The sequence below is a fragment of the Canis lupus genome, chromosome 30, assembly GCF_011100685.1.
Source record: "Canis lupus familiaris isolate Mischka breed German Shepherd chromosome 30, alternate assembly UU_Cfam_GSD_1.0, whole genome shotgun sequence".
Taxonomy (NCBI): Eukaryota; Metazoa; Chordata; class Mammalia; order Carnivora; family Canidae; genus Canis; species Canis lupus.
This window is the reverse complement of record NC_049251.1, coordinates 8498058-8524002: the sequence shown is the minus strand read 5'-3', so window position 1 is coordinate 8524002 and position 25945 is coordinate 8498058. Positions and strand designations below refer to the sequence as shown.

General features: G+C 39.0%; 1 protein-coding gene and 1 pseudogene across 1 annotated transcript in view; one reads left to right on the top strand and one right to left on the bottom strand.

Annotated features, from left to right (window-relative positions):
* The first annotated feature begins 483 nt into the window (after nt 1–483).
* The window catches only part of INO80 (INO80 complex ATPase subunit), a 128929-nt gene continuing 103467 nt past the window's right edge, over nt 484–25945 (top strand). The window contains exon 1 of the mRNA XM_038580091.1: nt 484–967. The gene's annotated coding sequence lies outside the window, so the exon portion shown is untranslated. The remainder of the gene's footprint in view (nt 968–25945) is intronic.
* On the bottom strand, nt 23273–23405 carry LOC119866952 (annotated as a pseudogene).

Below are 25945 nucleotides of genomic sequence, written 5' to 3'. Positions count from 1 at the left end.
AATCCTAAAGCTTTCACTTCTATGCCACAGCATTGTGGTCTTGGTCCCTAAGCCTTAAAGGAGAGCCCAAACTGTACTGTACTGTACTGAATGAGCGGCTCTACACAGCAGGCACTTTCCCAACGATGCATAACCCCGCCCAAAGTGGCCACAAACAAGATAAAATACCACACTCGAACCTAACCTCTCCCTCCAGTCATCTCAATGTTCCGTGGCCCCTAACAAACTATTCACAAGCACCCTCCTAGCTCCTGCTTGCGGAAACGAACATTCCCAGGACCCCGGCCGTTTCGATTGACGTTACTTCCGGGGAAAGTAACCTTTCTCCGGCGGTTGCCGGACTGGAAAGGTCTCGCGACATTTGCTCCCGCGAGATCTGCTTGCTCACTCTAGCGACGACATCCTCCTCCTCCTCCCCGCCGCCTTTCGGCAATCTTCGCCAGTCTCAGCCTCGACCAATCTGCACTCAGATGGCATGGATCAGGGTCTCCCCCCGAACCCCAGTCCACACTGGGCGTCAGGCGGCAGCGGCGGGGTGCGAGCTGCACGAGGCCGACGGCAGCGGCACTGCGGGAGGCCACGGGCTGGCGACGATCTGTGAGCGTGGGCGGGGCGGGGGTAAGCTAGCTGAGTAGCGGCTCGATTGTTCTGGCCTGGCTATGGCGCCTCTCCTCCCCCCCGCCATGGCTCCCCGTGTCCCTGCTCCGCTCCTCTCAGTGAGTGAAAGTGGCCGCCGCCGCCGCCGGCCCAGCGCCCGCAGCCGCCTCAGCGCCGCCGCCATCTTGGGGTCCCAGGAGCCGCCGAGGGAGCGAGCTAGGAGCGTCCACGCCCAACGCAGTCACCGTCCCACGGCCTCAGAGAGCGAACCGCGGCTCCACCGTCGGCGGGGCGACCCCCCCCTTCGGACCCCGCCCGCACCCCGCCCCCCCTCCGCCGCCGCCGCGGCGGCGGGGCCCGGCGGCCCGAGGTGAGGCGACTAGACGTGGGCGGGCGAACGGAAGGGGGGGTTGTGTAGGCCCCGTTGCGCCCCTCTCTGCGGGCGACGACTGGGCCGCGTCTTAAAGGGGCCGTCGCCCCCGGCCCTTGGATTTGTTGGGGTTAGTGGGGAGGATGGGTGTGGACACTCCCCGTAGGGTTGGGACCTCAGGGACCTGGGCCTCGTCCTTCCCCCTCTCATACCTCTACAGACCTGGGGTCACGCGGTGACCTCAGATAGCCGAGGGAGCCCGTGGGGCGCCCACACGTGGGGACTGTGTTAGACCAGGTGCACGTGGGACCCGGTGGGGCGGTGTCGGGCTAACACGTGTGTGGGTTTGGGGGTGGGGTGGGTCAGGACGGGGGCTGGTTGAGCTCAAGTGGGAACCCTGTGAGGGCTTTATCTGTCCTCTTAAACAAATAAGATCTAAGAGCTTAAGAGTATGCCAGTTTATGGGGAGCAAGTTGGGATATGGGTAAATGGAGTATGCTGTTTGTTGGTGTTAGGTGGGGACAGCCTAACACGTGCACATATTTAGGAGTGTGTAGGGGACACCCATTGTGGTCTTTTAGGTTTTTGTAGAACGTCTAGGCAAGTGTCATCCAATTTTGACATTCCTACTTGAGCTTGCTGATGAAAACTACTACTTCCGTAATCAGCTAGGGTGGAAGCCCCCTACAGTTTGGGAGCGATAGAGCCTAAGAAGGCACTCAACTATTTTAGTTTACAGCCAACTGTGCCCGAATTCTTTGATTCATACACTGTTTAGTTTCATGTTTGAGTACTTGTTGGTAGGATTGGGAGATGGAATTAGGAGGTTGACCTCGAAAAAGTCACAGGTAACCAGTTACTTTTCCAATCAGTGGCTTTCATGATTTTCTTTTCCAAGGAGATTTTCACTGTGGTTTGCTAGTGGTGGCGTTTTATTTATTTATTTTTAAGTAACCACTTTATTGCAATATAATTCACATACCAAAAATACTGTTCGGTGATTTTTTACTTTTTAAGATTTTTAAATTTATTTATTAATGAGAGACAGAGAGAGAGAGAGAGGTGCAGAGACACAGGCAGAGGGAGAAGCAGGCTCCCTGCAGGGAGCCCGACGTGGGATTCGATCCCAGGACTCCAGGATCGCGCCCTGGGCCAAAGACAGGCGCTACACCGCTGAGCCACCCAGGGATCCCCTGGGTGATTTTTAATATACTCAGAGTTGTACAACTTTCACCACTGTGTAATTCATCACCCCAGAAAGAAGTCCCATTAGCAGTCACTCTCCCCTCAGCCCTTTCCCTGGCCCTTAGCGACCACTAATCTATTTTCTGTCTTTGTAGATTTGCCTATTCCGGATATTTCGTACAAAGGGAATCATACAATATGTGTCTTTATGTGACTGGCTTCTTTCACTTAACATGCTCTCAAGGTTCATCCATGTTGTAGCATGTATCAGGATTTTGTTGCCAAATAATATTCCATTCCCTTTGTGTTTTATGCTTGAAGTTCTCAAGCTCTTCCTATAAATAAATAATTTGAGGTTATTATATGGTAAAAGTCACATTCCTACTACATAATAAAATAAATTTGTATTTTTAAGGGTTAAATTCTGTTATTCTAGTCTACTGTGTTCTTTTTCTCTTTATTTTGTTTCAGTAGAATCCAAACTAGTTTTTAAAGATCGTCGTCTCAAAAAAAAAAAAAAAAAGATCCTCGTCTCTTTTAATAGGAAAAAATTATAAAGAGGACAAATGTGATTAGAAAAGTTTATGACTAATAAAAACATTTTTGAGTACATCAGGGTGGAAATGTGATGTCTAAGCAACAGACCGTAAACTATGGTGTTATAATTTCACTTAAATAATTGCTTGTCTTTGTATTACCAAGGAATGGTATTCCTAAGAGCCTTTGAGTGCTGTTACTTGTGTAGACACAGGGCTAGGGAGGGAGTAATAGACACCTCTCTGCCCTCAAGAGGATTAAAACTGGCTTGGGGATTTAACGTCAACGTACAAGTTGACACAAAATATAAATGCCGGGATCCAGTGAAGTTTTGAGAGTTTGGAACAGGATAGGGTTAATAGGATACTTTGAATTTGTTTTTTTTTTATTTTTTTAATTTTTTAATTTTTTTAATTTATTTTTTATTGGTGTTCAATTTACTAACATACAGAATAACCCCCAGTGCCCGTCACCCATTCACTCCCACCCCCCGCCCTCCTCCCCTTCTACCACCCCTAGTTCGTTTCCCAGAGTTAGCAGTCTTTACGTTCTGTCTCCCTTTCTGATATTTCCCACACATTTCTTCTCCCTTCCCTTATATTCCCTTTCACTATTATTTATATTCCCCAAATGAATGAGAACATATAATGTTTGTCCTTCTCCGACTGACTGACTTCACTCAGCATAATACCCTCCAGTTCCAGATACTTTGAATTTGTGTGGCAAAATAAATGAAGTTGATGACAAGTTTTTTTTTTTTTTTTTTTAAGATTTATTTACTTATTCATGAGAGACACACAGAGAGAGAGAGAGAGAGAGAGAGAGAGAGGCAGAGACACAGGCAGAGGGAGAAGCAGGCTCCATGCAGGGAGCCTGACATGGGACTCGATCACGGGTCTCCAGGATCACACCCCGGGCTGAAAGGGGCACTAAACCACTGAGCCACCCGGGCTGCCCTGATGACAAGTTTTAAGTTGAATCTTAAGCATGAACATTTTGATATGATAGGCTGTAGCGTGCAGAGGATGAGAAGAACATAGTTGCTAATAACTTATTAAACACCTATTATGGACACTAATCCTAATCATGAGGGCTCTGGTCCCACCTAATACCATCATCTTTGGAGTTGGATTTCAACATATGATGGAAGGGGGCACAAACATTCAGACTATGGCGGTACATTAAGTTAGGAATTCAATTACAGAGCATTGGAATCGCTTCTAATCGTGATATAGTAGGTTTGCTTAGGGTTGAAAAAATCACGAAGCTTAATGCCTGGCTTTAATAAGTACATAATAGAGATTTCTATATATGTTAGGTCAGAAGTAGGAGATTAGTAATAGTAAATGTAGTTGACAAATTAGATATTAAAAAAATTGGGATTAAATGCTATTCATACTTTTTTTTTAAAAAAAGATTTTATTTATTCATGAGAGAGACAGAGAGAGAGGCAGAGACATAGGCAGAGGGAGAGGCAGGCTCTCTGCAGGGAGCTGGATGCGGGACTTGATCTGAGGACCCTGGGATCACAACCTGAGCCAAAGGCGGATGGATGCTTATTCACAGAGCCATCCAGGTGCCCCATATTGATACTTTTAATGGACTGAAAGACAGTGAATCAACTGTGTGAGGTGCTTTTATAAACTTTCACTACCAAGGATTGACAGCCTGTGTGATGGTCTGTAAAGCAGGGTTCTTTTTCTTTTTCTTTTTCTTTTTCTTTTTCTTTTTTTTTTTTAAATATAGGCTCCATGCCCAGTGTGGGGTTTGAACTCAGAACCCTGATATCAAGGGTCACCAACTGAGCCAGCCAGGCACCCCTATAGAGCAGAGTCCTTAACGTTTTTTATGTGCCCTGCACCCCTTTGCAATTTAAAGAAGCTTGTGAATGCCTTCTCAGAATATGAGATATATTGTATAATATATTATACATTTAAATATATAATATATAGTTCCCATATTTATTTATTTATTTTTTTTATTTTTATTTATTTATGATAGTCACAGAGAGAGAAAGAGAGAGAGGCAGAGACACAGGCAGAGGGAGAAGCAGGCTCCACGCACCGGGAGCCCGATGTGGGATTCGATCCCGGGTCTCCAGGATCGCGCCCTGGGCCAAAGGCAGGCGCCAAACCACTGCGCCACCCAGGGATCCCATGTTCCCATATTTAAAAAGTAATTTATGATGTAAGAAATATCCTTTTTATTACTGAATTAAATAACTAGTGAAAGTCTAATCTTGCTGGGCTGTGCTGCCTACCTTCAGACTTGAAGGAAAGAAATGCTAATTTCAGTTATAGGTTACTGAAAATAAGGATGCAGATTTTTTAAGATTTTTATTTATTTGTGAGAGAGAGAGAGAGAGAGAGAGAGGCAGAGACATAGGTAGAGAGAGAAGCAGGCTCCATGCAGGGAACCTGATGTGGGACTCGATCCCGGGACTCCAGGATCACATCCTGGGCATGAAGGCAGGCACTCAATTGCTGAGCCACCCAGAAGTCCCAAGGCATTGTTTTTATTTTTTTATTATTTTTATTTTTTAAAAAAGATTTTATTTATTTATTCATGACACACACACACACACACACACACACAGAGGCAGAGACATAGGCAGAGGGAGAAGCAGGCTCCACGCAGGGAGCCTGATGCAGGACTCGGGACTCCATCCGGGGACTCCAGGAACACGCCCTGGGCCAAAGGCAGGCACACTAAACTGCTGAGCCACCCAGATGTCCCTGAGACATTGTTTTTAGACTAAGAAAGATTTGAGTTTGAGTCCCACTTAACCATTGGGTAGGCTACTCAACTTTTTTTTTTTTTTTTTTTTTTTAAGATTTATTTATTTTAGAGAGAGAGAGAGCACTTGGGAGTGTGTGTGTGGGGGTGCACAGATGAAAAGAATCTTCAAGCAGACTCCCTGCTGAGCGTGGATCCTAGGACCCATGAGATCATGATCTGAGCAGAAACCAAGAATCAGACACTTAACCAACTGAGCCACCCAGGTGCCCCAAGCTACTCAACATTTTTGAGTTTCAGTTCTCCTTATCTGTGAAATGGATGGGGATAATAATTTTCACTTCTGAAATTAAATGACATGTTAACTGTAAGATAGCATATTAATGAAAATTGGTTTATTTTTGTCTTTGAAGAAATAAATACTCCAAAGACCATGACATACATTCTATTCTGATTTGGGAGAAGGGAAACTATTTGTTATGTAGTCGGAAGGAACAGCCTGTATGGGATATAGGATCTACTCAGGGCATTCAAGCATAGAGTTCATCTTTTGGTAATGGTACTAAAACTATTCTTGTAAAAGAACAAATAAAGTTCTTTCAGGTTTGCATGAAAGAACTAGCTTTCTTTGTAAGAAGTTAGTAGCTAAGTAGAATAAACTGTGGGTAAATCTTTCATATTTTTGCGCATGAACAAACGACTAGTGAACATAAATATGGTAAAAAGAATGTTTGGGTCACTTTATTCCTGAGAATGTTGCTGAGTGTTGCCAGAAAGCCAACAAAATGTTAGTCATTCCCCGGAGAGGTATGAAAAAGAAAAAATAAAAATGGACTGCATTAATTATCTTGGTACAAAACCACAATACAATCCACTCTTAGACTATAGAATGGATTCCAATTATTGCACCTCAAGGAAGAATAAATTAAGCAGGAGGGAAGTTTCCAGAAAATGGCAATATAAATTATGAAGGCAATGGTAAGGCTTTCACATGAAGATAAAGAAATTTGACTCCATGATGGAATAATGAAGACTGGGATGAACTTGATTAAATTAAGTTGAATTTTGAAAAACATGAATTATAATCCTGGAAATTGAGAACTAGTTTGAAAGATGAATATTGCTTGACAGGTATATAATGAGTTGTTTGTTTATGAAACTTATTAGCACAGAAGGTGTTTAAGGCTCAAGAACAAACCAGACACAGTTGTAAGGGTTACAAAGCCAGAGACTTTTGTGATCTAGTCCTAGTTTATTTCAGGTCAGCAAACCATTTAATGATGCTTGTACCTAATGGTTTATGAAACTCCTTATTTTGTTCATTCAATAAATATTTATTGAACACCTAATGAATGCTTTTTGACCCTCCCAACAACAATTTGTTGAGCACCTGCCACACTCAAGGGACTATGGTAGACTCTGGGGATATACAAGTGAATTAATGCAGGTGTGTGTATATGCATGGAGAGTATAGAGGGTCTGCAAAGATAAACACATTTTTTTTGTTTATTGTTTTCTTAAAAATTTTTATTTATTCATGAGAGACAGAGAGAGGCAGAGACACAGGCAGAGGAAGAAGCAGGCTCCATGCAGGGAGCCCAGTGTGGGACTTGATCATGCCCTGGGCCGAAGGCAGGCGCTAAACCACTGAGCCACCCCGGGGTCGCCCACTGAATGTTATTCTAATGTTAGTAATAGTTTGCCTTTTTAAGAGTCATTTTTATTTATTTTTTATTTATTATTATTTTTAAAGATTTTATTTATTTATTAGAGACACACACACACAGAGACAGGCAGGGGGAGAAGCAAGGACGTAGGACTTGATTCCAAGTCTCCAGGATCACGCCCTGGGCTGAAGGCGGCGCTAAACTACTAAGCCACCAGGGCTGCCCTAGAGTCATTTTTAAAATGTAATAATAGACCCAAGCCCTGGGCTGAAGGCGGCGCTAAACCGCTGAGCCATTGGGGCTGCCCGACACATAGTGTTTAATTGCTATATATTATCATCTAATTGAACCCTCTCACTTTACAAAGAGGCTTGTGGGACCTTGAGAGGATAGCCAATGTTCCTAAAGTCTGTCTGGCTTGTCAATAGCATTAAAGTCACAGCTTTTGACTTCAACTTCTCCATCCAACCATGTTACTTCCATAGAGGATTGTAGTACCTTGTAACATCATTTTTTTCAAGTAGGCTCCATGTCCACCCTAAGATCAGGAGTTGCACGTTCTACCAACTGAGCCTGCCAGGTGCCTCTAGTAGCATGTAGTTTAGTTAAAATACTGCTTGATAAAGGTATTCTTTTGGATACCATGATGGTGGCTATGACATGAAAATTTTAAAACCCATAGGGTTTTACAGCACAAAATTAACTTTAATGTGTAAAAATTAAACAAAGATCATTGAGGAGGTAGAGAGGTCCCATGAAGGAATGTAGAAAAGAGAATCTAATTGTATTAGAAATGTGTGAAATAACCTTACTAAAAAGGGAAGAAGGGGCATGCTGACCTAAGTAATCTTGGAAATGAGTGGAATCTAAGACAAAAGGAATTGTACATAAGCATTGTAGTCTAATTGATAAAATTGTATCCCGTGAAGGTGCGGGTTAATTCTGATACTGATATGTATGTATACTGCAATTGAACAATTAGTAAATAGATGGTAAGAGATGGGCTCCTCACTGTTATTGTGTGAATTTACAGATAAGGGGAGGAGGCTAGAATGATTCATGTGGTAGATTAGAGTTGGGAACATCAGCATGAACTCATGTTTAGCTTAATACAGATGGTTACATATTGAAATATTTGTATATGTGTATACATGCTTGTATTTATATACATATATAATATACAATATACATATAAATATTACATATTATATATAATATAATACAGATTATATTATAAATATTATAAATATACATATATTTCTGTGGTCTGTCAGCTGATGTTAAAAGAAACTCAGGAGCAACACAAGATCTTAGTTTCCAATACCATTATTTAATACAAGGAACAAGAGCTCCTTGGAAAAATGGCTGATTCTAGGATGGGGCAGGAAATATATAAGGTGAACCTAGAACATCTTGTAGTGCCAGAAAGTAAGGAAGTGCTCTAACAACAAAAACCACTCACCACCACCACCACAACACAACCCCATGAGGAGGAGGGTATGTCAGGAGCCAGCTGAAAGAGCTCTCAGTGGCCAAAACTGGAATGATTTGAGCAGCAAAATAAACTAAGCAGCATTGGATTATAACCTGTAATATAAAATCAATATTTTTGAGTCTATAATGCTCTAAATAATGATTGAGTGAATGAATATACTGTTTGAAATACTGCCTTAGTGTAGTTTTATGCCCTAGGAGCCTCTGGTTTGCTTGAGGTTGTTCAGACAGTATTGAAGTTGAAGTATGTGGGACTTTGGAGTCAGACTTCTTGGATTTCAGACCTGGCTTTGATACTTCTGGCTGTGTTCACTTTCTGTAAAGTGGAGGTTATAATAGTGCCTAGGTCTTTTTTTTTTTTTTTTAATTTATTTATTATTTATTTATTCATGAGAGAGAGAGAGAGAGAGGCAGAGGGAGAAGCAGGCTCCATGCCGGGAGCCCCCGACGCAAGACTCAATCCCGGGACTCCAGGATCGCACCCTGGGCCAAAGGCAGGTGCCAAACTGCTGAGCCACCCAGGGATCCCCAGTGCCTAGGTCTTAAGTGCGGGATACCTGGATGTGTCTCAGTGGTTGAGCTACTGCCTTCAGCTCAGGCTGGGAACCTGGGATCCTGAGATCTAGTCCTGCATCAGGCTCCCTTGCAGGGAGCCTGCTTCTCCTTCTGCCTGTATCTGTGTTTCTCATGAATAAATAAATACAAATGTTTAAAAAAGGATTAAATGAGTTAATGCATATATAAAATACATATGCATATGAAATGTTTGGCACATAGCTCTCAATAGAATGTTAATCTGTTGTATTTGATACAAGATCAAAAAATTGGAATCGCTTGTAATGGAATCTCCCTCCCCACCTCACCAGACTTCTTAAATAGAGGAAAAAGTATAACTTCAATTTAACAAGTGTTTATTGAGCACCTAGTTTGATGTACACAATATCTGCCTTGTTCTAATTGACTGTATAATGAAGAGAATGAGTAAATGTATTTAATGTTAATAAAATCATTACACATCTAAGTGACTAATAGAGGATTAACTATTGAACTGATTGATAGCTAAAATTTCCCAGCACTTGGTGAGGCATCTCTCTTTTTCACAAGTAACCATTAAGCAGGCTAAAGCTATCTTCCCTTTGCTGAGGAATGAAATGAGTTGCTCAAGTTTTCTGGGCTGTTGAGTTCAGTCCTTTAATTTCTCTCTTATATGAGAACATCTTTTTCTGAGCTGTATCATTCTCTGGAAAAGGTAAGTGTTTTCATGAATCTAGCTGTGAAATTTGTTGCAATAACTGGCTCTTCGGTAAGAGATCTTCAGCTATGTTTTCAAGTTTTTAATTTGATGAATTGTTATTAAGTGAGTGCTTTTCACTACAAGACTTATGGAAATATAACCGTATGAAAATATAACCTCTAAAATAGCATAACTTGGATACCTTGGTGGCTGACCGGTTGAGCATCTGCCTTCGGCTCAGGGCATGATCTTGGAGTCCTGGGAGTGAGTCCCGCATCAGGCTCCCTCTATGGAGTCTGCTTCTCTCTGCCTGTATCCTCTGCCTTTCTCCCTCATGAATAAATAAATAGAATCTTAAAAAAAATCATAAAATTTTTTTAAGTTACCATGTGGAAAGGTCCAGTAAATACCTCAGGAAACTGTTCCTCCCTTTTGGATTTTTTGGTTTAGTAATATATAAACCCTAAATGCTTAATAAATAGGGTTTAAACTTATTCAACCTAAGGTTCTGTCTATAGTGTATACTGCAGAACTCCATAGAGGCAGTTATGCTAGTAAAGATACTTATTTTATTATTTTAGTAAGATGTTTTTGTTCCCTGTCTTGGTGAAGATACTCTTTTAGGAAGTTGATACTTTCCTAGAAGAAAGCAAATGCATTGTAATTGATTTTTTAAAAAATCTTTGTTAACATACTTCTTTTTCATATAGTAGTGTAATGTCATTAATAACAATAGGGAAGGGAAAATGCGGATAGCATTTTTTTCTTCCTCCATATGCCTTTAAGGTAGGCCAAAATATTTTCTTTGCCATTTTAGGAGTTTATGAAAGGGCCATCCTTTTTTTAGCTGGGAGCAATTAAAATGCAGGTGTTATTATTTCTGAAACTGTTTTGGGTAAACTCTGGGCTTGTTAAATTGCTAGACTGTGCCCATGCGCTTTTTTTTTTTTTTTTTTAAGATTATATTTATTTATTCATGACAGACACAGAGAGAGAGGCAGAGACACAGGCAGAGGGAGAAGCAGGCTCCATGCAGGGAGCCCGACGTGGGACTCAATCCCCGGTCTCCAGGATCACACCCCAAGTTGAAGGCGGCGCCAAACCACTGGGCCACCGGGGCTGCCCTGTGCCCATGCTCTTGTAGTGATTCCTTTGAGCAAATTGTTTCTGGCCTACTTGTAGAGGGCTCTGTTGGTCTTTGTTATTTGAGGACAAGGTCTTTTCCTCAATCAGTGTCTGGTATATAGTAGCCTTTTAATGAATATTTGATAGTCTGAAAGAAAAGTTTTGGTTCAACTGGGGTTTTATTTAAAGAGTGCATTGGGGGTGCTTGGATGGCTTGGTTGGTTAAGTGTCTGCCTTTGGCTCAGGTCATGATCTCAGGGTCCTGGAATAAAGCCCAGAGTTGGGCTCCCTGCTCAGCAGGGAGCCTGCCCCTCTCTCTACCCCTCCCCCTGCTTGTGTGTCACTCCTCTCTTTCTCTCTTAAATAAATAAATAAATAATTTTAAAGAGTGCTTTGTGATTTATTTACATCTTCTTTGCCATGCCTTAGGGTGACCAAAAATTATTGTTCAAATGTGGATACTTTTGAAAATGAAGGGCAACAGACTATTTGTGATTATGCTTAGGACAGCAAACTTATGGGTTTTTAGGCAAACCAACTAGGAGGTATGCCCAAGTCATGAGGCTTCTTTGTTTTTGTTATAGCAGTCTGGTGGTGAAGAATTGGGGATTTGGTGTCACAGTAGTAGATCTGAGTTCTGATTCTAGCTTGGGCAAATTATTTAGCTTAACTGAGAATAAGGTTTGAGTAATTGTGGTGATTAAAAGGGCTGGTATTATGAAAGCACCTAGGACAGAAAAGCTCTTTACACTAGTGTGCTCTTATTCATTGTAGATTCCTTGTCCTCTCCTCCTATCTTGCCATACTAGAGTTTTTACTTTTAACAGAGGCTCGCTGTGAAAGCTTTTTTAATGGTTAAGATTAACTGAAACATTTCACTAAAACATTTTAGTGAATGCAGGAATGTTTCTTAAGCCATTGAACTTATTTTTTGTTAAATTGTGTAATATGGTGAGTGGGAAATGAATATCCTATGAAACCTAATTACTGTTACTCTTTCTCAAAATATTCGTGAAAAACTTTTTTTCCCAATTATTTTTTGCAGAATTGCTGAAAGATATTTAATAGTTTCAGTTTGGCAAAATAGTCACTTGTAACCTTTATTTCAACTTAATGGATTCATACAAATTTTAATGGTTAGAGAAAAAACAGTTTGAGAATTTCACTAAATTTCTTATCAGTATATATTTTAAAGATTTTTACTTATTTACTTGAGAGAGAGTGTGTGTGAGCACAATCAGGGAGAGTGGCAGAGGGAGAAGTAGGCTCTCTGCCTAGCAGAGAGTCCAGCATGGGGCCCTCTCCCAGAACCCCAGGATCATGACCTGAGCCAAAAGCAGAGGCTCAATCAACTGTGCTACCCAGGTACCCCTCTTATCAGTATTTATACTGTGCGGAATTATTTTTTCTCTTTTGGTATTTGAGTTATTTTCCCCCTATATTTTTTGAAATTTTCTAATTTAGTCAATTTTAATTATTTGTGATTTTCTAAAGGAAATTAAAGAAAATCAGTTTTCATAGACTTTATGCCATAGTATAGGCATCCACACTATGACCAAAAGAAAGTATTCTGGTACTAAGACTTCAAGCTACTTCTGGTGTTCCATATGATTCCTTATTTACCAAACAGCATATAAGATAATGTTCAAAAGACCTAGAGTTAAGAACAATCACAATGATATAGATGTAATTAAGAGAAAATATTAGGGAAGACATTCTTGTTTATCAGTAAGGGATACTAGTTAAGCACAGCATATGTTATGCAAGCTTTTATTTTTTTATTTTTATTTTTTAAATATTTATTTATTCATGAGAGAGAGGCAGAGACACAGGCAGAGGGAGAAGCAAGTTCCATGCAGGTACCCTGATGTGGGTCTCCAGGATCACGAAGGAAAAATTTCTTTCCCTGTTGGATTGTTTCTCAAGAATCAGTGTGACCAGGGCACATGGGTGGCTCAGTGGTTAAGCATCTGTCTTTTTCCCAGGTTGTAATCCTGGGGTCCTGGGATGGAGCCCTGCATCAGGCTCTGTGCAGGGAGCCTGCTTCTCCCTCTGCCTGTGTCTCTGCCTCTCTTTCTCTGTGTCTCTCATGAATAAATAAATAAAATCTTTAAAAAAGCAAAAAAAAAAAAAAGTGTGACCATGTAAGTGCGGATCTTTCTTTGGACTCTGTTCTGTACCATTGATTTGTCCTTCGACCAATGCAGTATACCATCTTGATTACTGTAACTTACAGCAAGTCCTTTTTTTTTTTTTTTAAGATTTATTTATTCATGAGAGACACACAACACACAGAGGCAGAGACACAGGCAGAGGGAGAAGCAGGCTCCATACAGGGAGCCCAATGCGGGACTCGATCCCGGGACTCCAGGATCATGGCCTGGGCCAAAGGTGGGCGCTAAACTGCTTAGCCACCCAGAGATCCCCTATAGCAAGTCTTGTAGTCAGATAGTGTGAACTCCGCGAATTTTGCGTCTTTCTTTCTTTCTTTCTTTCTTTCTTTCTTTCTTTCTTTCTTTCTTTCTTTCTTTCTTTCTTTTTTTTTTTTAAAGATTTTATTTATTTATTCACGAGAGGCACAGAGAGAGACTGGCAGAGACATAGGCAGAAGGAGAAGCAGGCTCCATGCAGGGAGCCCAATGTAGGACTCAATCCCGGGATTCCAGGATCATGCCCTTAGCAGAAAGGCTGTCACCCAACCACTGAGCCACCCAGACTTCCCTGCTTATCTTTTTCAAACTTGTTTGGACTGTTGCTTTTCCATATAAATTTTAGGCTGAGTGTGTCAGTTTCTTCAAAAACCTTCCTGGGATTGGATTGGAAATCTATAGATAAGAGAGGATATATGGGAGAGAATTGACATCTTAATAATGAATATTTCAATCCGTGAAAACTTAGTAATACGTATGTCTGACAAAGGAATTATATCTATAATATATAAAGGACTCCTATATAATTCAATTGTAAAAAGACTAGTTTTTTCAAATGTAGTCAAAAACACTTTGATATGTCAGAAAGGAAGTTATATAAATGGCCAATAAGCATGTGAAAAGGTACCCATCAGTCATCAGGGATCTAGAAATTAGAATAGCAGTGATAATACAATTATAATACCAAATGTTGGCAAAGATGAGAAGCAGCTAGAACTCCTGTTCATTGTTGGTGGAAACGTAAAATAGTGGGACCATTTTGGAAAATTGGTGGTTCATTATAAGGTTAAACATACGTCTACTCCCTCCCTAACCGCCCCCCCCCCAAAAAAAAAAAAAACATATATCTACCTGTTGGCATGGCAGTTCCATTCCCAGGAATTTATCCAGAGTGGACCTAAATGTCCATGAAAAGATGAATAAATAAACTATGGTTATATTCATAGCGGAATCTGATTCAGCAACAAAAAGGAGTGAATTCTTGATACATGCAGTAACATGGGTAAATCTCAAAAACATGCCTTACAAAAAGAATGCAGACACCAAAGTGTATGCAATATGATTCCCTTTCTCTAAATTTCTATACTAGAAATTAATTAATCTGTGGTGGTAGAAATCAGAACAATGATTGCCTCTGGTAAGAGTAATTGGAAAGAAGCACAAGCCTGAGAGAACTTTCTGGGGTAATGAGCTATTCTTACATATCTTGATAGGGAGATAGATTAGACATGTGTATGCGTATGTCAAAACTCATCAAACTATTTAGTATTTGTTCATTTCAAAATGTAAGTAATACCTCAATTCATAATTTTTCATTTGAAAAAATTACATGCAGTATGTAGTAGGAATTTTGAAAAATATTGAAATTAAAAAGTAGAAAGTAGAGGTCCCTCTTAATCCAGTTCCCAGAAATAAACACCTTAAGTTGCTTGGGATGTAACTTTTCAGACATTATCTAGTCTTACAATGTAATGGTTTTAACCATTACATTGGTTAAATGAGGGCTTGGGAGTCAGATTATCTGGATTCAAATCCACATTCCCTGTTAAATTGTACAACCTTGAGTAAGTTACTTAAAGTGTGTAAGTAACACGATTCCTTATCTGTAAATGGGATAATAGTAACAATCTCTTTAAACAGAAAATTAATGGTTGGGTTTTATGTTCTTAGGGATTTAAAAAAATTTTTTTTAAAATTTTTATTTATTTATGATAGTCACAGAGAGAGAGAGAGGCGCAGAGACACAGGCAGAGGGAGAAGCAGGCTCCATGCACCGGGAGCCCGATGTGGGATTCGATCCCGGGTCTCCAGGATCGCGCCCTGGGCAAAAGGCAGGCGCCAAACTGCTGCGCCACCCAGGGATCCCTGTTCTTAGGGATTTTATACTACTGCAGGAATTTTATAAGAATCCTCGGTATGACATTTAAATTGGTAAAGTGTTGTGAACATTTTTCACAATTTATCGTTTACCTTTTATCTTTATTGTTTTGTCCTGTACAGAAATAACACATTTTTAACATGTTTATTGAGATAAAATTCCCAGTCTGTAAAATTCACCCATTTAAAGTATATATATGGTTTTAGTATATTCATTGGCTTTAATATATTTCCAGAGTTACAACCCCTACCACAGTCTAAGTTTAAAACATTTCCATCAGCCCAAAAAGGAACCCCTACCCATTAGCAGTCACTTCCTATCTTGCCACTGCACAGTGCCACAATCCACACCCTCTTCCCCCATGCAGCCATTGGCCTGTTTCTGTGGAGTTGCGTTTTCTGGTTATTTCTTATAAATAGTATTATATGATGTGAGGCCTTTATTGAAGACCTTATTTACCTAGCATAATGTTTTCAGGGTTCATCCATGTTGTAGCATCAGTCAGTATATCCTTCCCTTTCAGGTGCCAACAAGTATTCTGTTATGGGACTATATCACATTTAATCCATTCATCACTTGATGGACATTTAGGTTGTTTCCACATTTTGGCTATTGTGAATGTTGCTATAAAGATTTATATCTAAGTTTTTTTGTGGACTTATGTTTCCATTTGTCTTGGGTATTCCTACAAGTTACATATGGTAACTTTATGTGTAACCTTTTGAGGAACTGCCAAACTTTTCCAAAATGGCTACACCATTTTACATTTCCACCAGTATATGAGGGTTGCAGTTTCTCCACGTCTTTGTCATCTCTTACTATCTTTCTTGTAATTGGACCAGTAGGTGCTAAGCATTATATCATTGTGTGTTTGATTTACATTTCCTTATGGCTAATGATGTTTAAACTTCTTTTCATGTGCTAATTAGCTATTGGTATATCTCCAATATAAGGAGAAATGTTTGTTCACATTCTTTGGCCATTTAATTATTGAGTTTTAAGAGTTTTTAAAAAAATACATTTGGGATATCATTCCCTTATTAGTTATATGATTTGGAAATCTTTTCTCCCAATTGTTGGTTTTCAGTTTCTTAATAGCTTTGTTTATAGCACTAAAGTTAATTTTAATGAAGTCCAGTTTATCTATTTTACCTTTTGTTCTTTTTGCTCTTGGTATAGCTAAGAAACCATTACCTCATTCAAGATATGAAGATTTATCTGTTTTCCTCTAAGAGTTTTATAGTTTTAGCTCTTAAATTTACATCTGTGATCTCTTTATGGTTAAATTTTGTGTAAAGAAGAGATCCAACTTCATTTTTTTGCATGTAACTATCTAGTTGTCACAGTACCGTATGTTGAAAAGGCTGTTCTTTTCCCATTGAATTATCTTGATACCCTTGTTGGTAATCACTTGACTGAAGGTAAGGGTTTATTTTTTGGAGACTCCATTCTGTTCCATTGGTCTATATATCTAGCCATATATCTTAGCACACATCTTATATACTGCAGCTATATAGTAAGTTTTAAAATAGGGAGTGTGGGTCCTCCAGCTTTGTTCTTCATAGTCAAGATTGTTTTGGCTATCCTAGGTCCCTTGCACTTCCATATGAATTTTAGGATCAGCTTTTCTTTCTGCAAAACCAGCTTGGACTTTGATAGATGTTATATTTAATCTATATACCATTACCATCTTCAGAATATTAAATCATTTGATCCAAGAACCATGGAATCTCTTCTCATTTATGTAGTTCTTTAATTTATTTGAATAATGTCTTATTTTCACTGTATATATGTCTTGCAGTTATTTGGTTAAATTTATTCCAAAGTATTTTATTAAAAATTTTTTTGGGGGGCAGCCCTGGTGGCTCAGCGGTTTAGCGCTGCCTTCGGCCCAGGGCCTAATCCCGGAGACCCAGGATCGAGTCCCACATCAGGCTCCCTGAAAGGAGCCTGCTTCTCCCTCTGCCTGTGTCTCTGCCTCTCTGTGTCTCTCATGAATAAATAAATAAATAAAACCTTTAAAAAAAAAAACCAATTTTTTTTTAGTATTTTGTTCTTTTTGATCCTATTGTCAATGAAATTATTTTCTTCATTCTATTTTCAGATTGTTCATTGCTAGTATATAGAAATATTATTGATTTTGGTATATTGGTTTTATACCCTGCAAGATTACTGAGCTTGTTTGTTAGTTAAAATAATTTTTTAGTGCATTCTTTAGGATTATCTATTTCTGTGTAAGAATCTATAAGTAAAAATTTTACTTCTTTCCAATCTGGATGGTATTTATTTTAATTTGCTTTGCTTTGCTTTCCTAATTGCTCTGGCTAGAACTTCAAGTACAGTTTTGAATATGAGTTATAAACGTAGACAGCCTTGTCTTATTCCTGATTTTAAGGGGGATAACATTCTGTCTTTCACCATTAGAATGATTTTGTGGGTGTTTTGTAGGTGCCCTTTATCAGATTGAGGGAGTTCCCTTCTACTTGCAGTTTGTTGAGTGCTTTTATTTTGAAATGGTGTTGGATTCTGTCAAATCATTTTTCTGTTAATTGAGATGCTCAAGTGACTTTCATCCTTTGTTCTATTAATGTGGTATATATAATACATTGATTTGAAGATGTTCTACAAACCTTGCATTCCTAGAATGAATTCTACTTGTTAATGGTGTATAATCTTTTTTATATGTTGCTAGATTTAGTTGTTAATATTTTATTGAGGATTTTTGTTTCTGTAGGGATATTAGCCTGTACTTTTCTTGTGATGTCTTTGGGTGGCTTTGGAATCAGGGTAATGCTGGCCACATAGAATGATGTGGCAATTGTTATTTTTCCTCTTCCGTGATTAGGAAGAGTTGGTGAAGGATTGGTATTAATTCTACTTTATTTATTTTTTAAAGATTTTTATTTATTAGAGAAAACAAGTGGGGGTGAAGGGCAGAGGGAGAGGGATAAGCAGACTCCCTGCTGAGCAGGGAGCCAGAGGTGGTGCTCTATCCAGGACTCTGAGATCATGACCTGAGTCGAGGGTACACGCTTAACCAAATGAGCCATCCAGGCACCCCAATTTTAATTCTACTTTAAATGTCTGATGAAGTTCACCAGTGGAGTCATTTGGCAAAGGGGTGCGTTTGTTCCCCTCCCTCCCTCCCTCCCTCCCTCCCTTCCCTCCCTTCCTCTCCTCTCCTCTCCTCCCCTCCCCTCCCCTCCTCTCCTCTCCTCTCCTCTCCTCTCCTCTCCTCTCCTCTCCTTTCTTTCGGAAGTTGGAAACCTTAAAAGTTTTTTAGATTTTTTAAATTTATTTGAGAGCGAGCACGAGCCTGGGGAGGGTCAGAGGGAGAAACTGAATTCTCTGAAGGAAATAACTTTGTCTACACTGTGCTTAGAGTTCAGCAGTTGAGTGGCTGAGTGAATGAAATACCACTCTAGTGTTCATGTGAAAATTACATATCACTTCTTTTTGGTCTTATTTCCATCTATTAAAATATTATCGAGTTTATTTATTTGGCCTGGTCTTGCTATTTGTAGTCTAGTCCTACAAATTATCAGTGTAACCTATTGATCTGATTCAGTAGATCAAGCTCAGTCATAACAGGTTTGGGCTACAGAATGTCTGAGTTACAGGGGAGCAGAGGTAGGAAATTCAATTAATTTGTTCTCTTAATATTTGTCCTTTTCTATAAGCTAGAGCCCATTACCTACTATAGTCCTGCAAATGCTTTAAAGCTATGTAGTTCATTTTGTAAGAGCTATACTTTTATTTGGCCTTTTCTATATTAGTCTTGGTAAATTGAAGAATTACTTCTTAAAGGGAGATATATTTTTAGATATTTGACTGAATCATTGATAACCTATCTGGTCTTCTCTGAGCTATTTGGATAGGTATTTTACCAAAAAATGATCAAATAAGCTTGGAATTCCTCTTGGAGAAACACTGAGTACATCAGCACATTGGAGACTAAAACATTTTAGGCCTAACCTAATGGCCTTAACAATTTTTAATATTAATGGACATTTGTTAATATCTTGATCTAGTATTCAGAGAGGTAAACTTTGGGAAATGCTTCTATAAGTGATTGGTATGAAACCAATTTTGGGCAGTGTCAATAAAGAGAAAACAAGTGAAAATAGAGTTAAGTGTGGAATGTTTAAATGTGTAGGTCTTAGGAGAAATACTTGTTAATGGCCATCATTGTAATTGTAGTACTTTATGAGGTGGTCATTATATATCATGTTTTTACTATTACTGGTAGTGAAAAAGATTAAAAGTCAACCCTTCTCTATTTAAAAATAAAAAAAATTTTTTTTAACCAAACTAAAAACTGTTAGATTAAGCTACCCAGAAATAGGGTGATTTTCTCTCCAAATAGTTATTTTGTTAGGCTTTTCATTTGGAAGAAGATGAAAATCCTATCCTTAGGTAAGAATTAGCAGGTAGGGCAGGTGTCCTTCAGATTCTTGTCTAGCTGAGTGAAGTAAGTCAGTTGGAGAAGGACAAACATTATATGTTCTCATTCATGTGGGGAATATAAATAATAGTGAAAGGGAATATAAGGGAAGGGAGAAGAAATGTGTAGGAAATATCAGAAAGGGAGACAGAACGTAAAGACTGCTAACTCTGGGAAACGAACTAGGGGTGGTAGAAGGGGAGGAGGGCGGGGGGTGGGAGTGAATGGGTGAAGGGCACTGGGGGTTATTCTATATGTTGGTAAATTGAACACCAATAAAAAATAAATTAAAAAAATAAATAAAAAAATGACAAAAAAAAAAAAAGATTCTTGTCTAGAAGTAACACCTTGATCTCCCCTCACCTCCCAGTATTTATCTAAAGCTTGTCTGAGAGACAGTTTTTTATTTATTTATTTATTTTTTTTTTTAAAGATTTATTTATTTATTCCTTCAGAGAGAGCGAAGAGAGAGGCAGAGATACAGGCAGAGGGAGAAGCAGGCTCCATGCAGGAAGCCTGATGTGGGACTCGATCCTGGGTCTTGAGGATCACACCCGAGGCTGCAGGCGGCACTAAACCGCTGTGCCACCGGGGCTGCCCAGTTTTGTTTTGTTTTTTTAAGATTTTATTTATTTATCCATGAGAGACACACACAGAGAGAGAGAGAGAGAGTCAGAGGGAGAAGCAGGCCCCATGCAGGGAACCTGATGCGGGACTCGATTCCCGGGTCTCCAGGATCAGGCCCTGGGCCGAAAGCAGCGCTAAACCGCTGAGCCACCCGGGCTGCCCCTGAGAGACAGTTTTTATGTAGAATTGCCTGAAAGATTTTTAGTACATGCATTCACACACTGTTCAGTAAGTATGGATAATGAATGATTGAACTCATTCTGTTTAACTTTCTACTACCGAAGTTTTGTATCTTTTCATTTCTTTTATTTAAACTTTCATCCTCAAATCATGTGTCCAGGATGGAAGTAGAGGCCTATGGTCATGAACTATAGATTGTCTTTCTGTAGAATAGAGTTTTGTAGCCTTCATCTTTGACATGGTACATAAAAAAGCAGAATAATGTGGTTATTTGCAAATATCAGAACCAAATAGATTCATGAGATAGGGACTTTTTTGCTCAAGTACTGTATAGTTTAGTAAGGGAGATAAGACATGCATGTGTATAGTAAGTAGACTGTAGGATCATATAAGTGCCAGGCTTTCTATAAATAACCATTCAGAGGGCAGTCTGGGTGGCTTAGCAGTTTAGCGCTGCCTTCAGCCCAGGGCATGATCCTGGAGACCCAGGATCGAGTCCCCTGTTGGGCTCCCTGCATGGAGCCTGCTTCTTCCTCTGCCTGTGTCTCTGGCTGCCCCCCGCCCCCCCCCGTGTGTCTCTCATGAATGAATAAATAAAATCTTTTTTAAAAATAACTAGAATAGTAGAGAAGAGTCTTAGCTAGGAATAATTAAAAAGTATTGTTGGAATGGGGTGTTTGATTTTGTCTTTGAAGGATTTTGGTTCAACTTGGTAAGACTTCTTACAGAAACATTTTTCACAGGACAAGGGCAAGACATCTTCCATAAAGACATAGCAGTAACTAGAGAGCGTAAAGCAGTCAGTCTGGGATCACACATGGACACAGGGAAATACATTGTAAGTGTGAGTCAGAAACAGACAATTTACTATGAATATCAAACTGTAGTCAGGGCCACTGAAGTAGGATCAAAGTCCAGTTGGAGGATAACTGGGTTTAAAGAGCCAGAATTCAGAGTATGAACCAAGCTAGTCAATGGTGAATTGCTCTGACAACGTATGTTTATAGTCCTTCCATCCTTCAAAATGGCAGCATGACCTTGTGGTCAGATAAATTTTAAAGAGCTCTTCATTTGATGATTAACATGAATCTGACAGGAAGTTGAAACATCTTCAGGGTATTCTTAATTTATCTGGAGTGTAAGGATATAGTAAAAGATTAAATTGGAAAGGTAACTTGGAGCCAGATGATAAAAGTCTTTGAATTTCAGGTCGAGGAATTTAGACTTTATTGAATTTGGAAGCAAATTGGAAAGCTCTTGAGGGATAACGGCATAATCAGAGTGATATTTTGGGAATACTGATCTGACAGTAGTTGCAAGGATGGATTAAAGTGAGAAGAACCTAGAGGTGGAAGCCAAATTAGGAAGGTAGTAGTCTAGGTGTGAGATGATAAGAACCTAATAAAAACATTAGTAATAAAAGAGGACAGATTCCAGACATCATCCCTAAAGAAGAATTAGCTACACATTGAGACAGATTGGATAAAGAGTAGAGAGGAATGTAAAAACTGATTCATAGATTTGAGTCTGAATAACTAACTCTTCTATAAATAAGAAAGACAGATGAACTAGATGGTATAGGGGCAGTTAGGAAGTTTTGAGTTTGAAGGGGTCAGTGGTGTATATCAAGGGTGGAATATCCAATAAGCATCTAGAAATGTAGATTGTGTATTTTGTTAAATGGAGGCCAGAAAGTCAGCCGTACAGCAGTATTAATTCAAGTCTCCGTAGTAGATGAGGTTTACTAAGGGATAAGGATGGATAAAAGAACTTTAGTTGACTCCACATTTAGAATAAAGACGTTTCCATTAAGGAAGTAAAGAAGGAATAGTCCAAGAAGTTGTCAAAGACATGGAGAGTGTCCAGAAAGCAAGTGTCAGTCAACAATTTTGATTTCTGTTCATGCATTTTGATAAACAGTTTATATACTTAAAAATTTTTAAAGCAGTATGATGCCCCAGCTGTAATATTTTGGGAAGAAAATATAAGCATCATAATAACACATGTATTTTATGTATTTTAAAATGTGAATGCATGGGCATAACCCACAGTGGATAACATAATGAAGTAGTCCTGTCTTTGCACCAATATATAGAATAACGTTGACTAAAGAGTTACAAATGTAGACTGATAAAGTCTACTTGTATTTGTGGCTCAAATATCATGAATAAGAGAAGAAAAGAAAGAACTATAGTGTAATAAAAAAGAATGAAGAGATTTGCTCCTCAGGCTCTTCCAAGATGAGGGGGAATGAGTTCAGAATTTTGAGGAAGAGGGAAAATGTTTGAAATAATCTTTGTAGCGAGTTTATTTTACTTATTTTTTTGCAGAGAGTTTAGAAATAATTGATACAAGGTGGGTAAATGGATTCTTGGGAAATGTCATGTGCTGTGTTGAAGTTGGATAACAGCTGGTGGGTGAGGTTAGCATGGCCCTGTCGTTTCCTTGTGAAGAGTGAGAGAAAGAAAGACAAGCCTAAGAGATGAAAGTATACGTTATTAGACAAAGAGCTTTTTTTTTTTTTTAAGATTTTATTTATTCATGAGAGAGTCAGAGACATAGGTAGAGGGAAAAGCAGGCTCCTCGCAGGGAGTCCAATGCAGGACTCCATCCTGGACCCCGGGATCACACCCTGAGCCAAAGGCAGACACTCAACTGCTGAGCCACCCAGGCATTCCTAAAGATACTAGTTTTAAGTAATCTGTTCACCCAACATGGGGCTTGAACTTAACAACCCTGAGATCAAGAGTCTCTCTGAGCCATCCAGGCACCTAAGAGAAGCAGCTTCACCAGATTGGCCAAGGCAAATGGGTTGAATAGAGAGACCACTAGTCTTCAATTAGCAATAATCGCACCTCAGATTAAACCTCATTAGCTACGATACTGCCACTACGCAAAGCTGAGAGGCTGCTAGTCTTAAACATGGTTAAATAAAATGATTGAGGGTGCGGTAATGGATGATTGGCATGACTTTGTGAATGTACCTAATGCCACTGAACTGTATGTACACTTAATGATTAAAATGGTGAATTTTATGTTATGTATAGTTCACCACAATAAAAGAGATGGTAATTGAACACTTTAAAAAATATTCCTTTACTCTTCAGATATCATCATAAGACTACATGTGGAGATGTCAGAAACTTCATACTTGAAGTACCTGCCTCCTCTCTTTAGCCTTGTGGAAATAAGGGAGTACATCATGCTTGCCATTTCAGCTATGTGTGGTGATATGCTACAAAGTGATTCTGGGAGAATCAGACTATAGGATTGATGCATACTGGGAGTCACATGGGGACATATATTAAGCATTGTGAGACCATAGATGTAACTGTGACCTTTCCTAGACAAATTGGTTTGACTTAGTGTTCATATACAGTTACTTAGGAATTATTTCTGAAAATAGTTCTTTTTGAATCACCGAGTATTACTTTGTAGTCCTATCTTCATACCTCCTTAATTAGGACCATTTTCATTATCAACCGAAATAAGTGCATGAGATCAGTTATTTTTTAATGAAACATTAGGAGGGAGCTGTACAGGATTTTATATGCTTTAATTTATATGTATGTATATCTGGATGAATTAAATGTTTTCTCTTAGAGAATTTTGCTGTATTTTTAAAACTGTTTTTTTGAAATCTTTTGGAATGGGTACATATTAGGTCTCACACTGAAAAGTAGAAACTATTGAAATCTTTTAAAAAAATCTTTTAACATTCTTTTCTCTTTAGCTGTGTTAATAAAAACTATTTTATATTCATGAAATTTACCTAATTTATATGTACAGTGATTTTTTAACAAACTTACAGAATTGTACAACCATCAATACAGTATGCATTTAGGACATTTCCAACATCCATAAGAAAGATGTCTCATTTCCATTTATAATCAGTCCCCCTTTGTACACCCAGCCAACCTCTAATCTACTTCCTGACTATAGATTTCCTTTTCATCTAAATGGATTCATACAAGATGTCGTCTGGCTTTTTTTTTTTTTTTTTTTTATCTTTTTTTTCCCCCTTATCATATGTTTGTGAGGTCCATTCATGTTGTTGCATGTAAAAACTGTTTATTCCTTTTAATTGCTAATAATATTCTGTTGTGTGGATATACATTTTGTTTATCCATTCTCACCAGTTGATAAACATTTGGATTGTTTTGCTTTTTGATTGTTACAAATAGTGTTACTGTGTTCACATTAAAGGGTTTGGGTGGGCGTATGTTTTTCTTTGAGTAACTAGGAGGGAAGTGCTAGGTCATATGGTAACTTTATATTTAAATCTTAAGAAAGTACCAAAGTGTTTTCTGTAGTGGTTATAGTAGTTTACATTTTAACCAGCTGGTTAAAATGTCTGGGGTTGTAGTTTTTCCACATCCTCCCCAACAATTGTTATAATCTTTTATTATAGCCATTCTGGTGAGTGTAAAGTGGTATTTCACTGTCATTTTAATTTGCATTTTTTTATATTGAGCATCTTCATGTGCCTATTAGCCATTTGTATTTCTTTGATGAAATGTCTGTTCAGAGTCTTTTGCTCATTTTTCAGTTGAGTTGTCTTCTAATTGGGTCATAAGTGTTCTTTATGTATTGTAGATACAAGTCCATTTTCCCCCCTCTGATTGAAACCTAGTAATACTTCTTCATATAATTCACTTGAATACAAAGTTTAAATAGGATAGTGAAGATTTTTGCTATCCGAGCAGTCAAAAAAATCTTAGCTTTATGAGCTTTAAGTCTTGCCACCCGTCTTACAGTTTTTAAATTCTCCCTGTGAGATTCTGTTTGAGTGGACATAAAGTAGATTCAACCCAGCATCTGAAAGGTTTGGTTTTTGTTTTGTTTTTTTAGCTTATATATTTTAGAGAGAGATCGCAAGCAGGGAGAGGGACAGAGGGAGAGAGAATCTTTAAGTGGACTCCCCACTAAGTGGGGAGCCTGACATGGTGTCTGGATCCCAGACTAGAGATCATGACCTGAGCCAAAATCAGGAGTCAGCCACTTAACCAACTGAGCTACCCAGGTGCCCCCTAAAGCGGTTCTTTTCTGACATGTACCACTATATACAAATTAATGTATTGCCTATTTAATCTAAAAATTAGGGGATCCCTGGGTGGCTCAGTGGTTTGGTGCCTGCCTTTGGCCCAGGTTGTGGTCCTGGGATCGAGTCCCATGTCGGGCTCCCTGCATGGAGCCTGCTTCTCCCTCTGCCAGTATCTCTGCCTCTCTCTCTGTCTCTGTGTCTCTCATGAACAAATAAATAAAATATTTTTTAAAAAATCTAAAAATTATCCCAGTATCCTCTTCAATAATTCCAGTCTAATTTTTTACATTGAAAATTGACCCTAAAGTGTAAGAGTTTTTTGTTTTGTTTTTAAAGATTTATTTATTTCAAAGAGAGTAAGAGCATGCAAGTGGGGGAGGGAAGTGTTTGAAGGGAA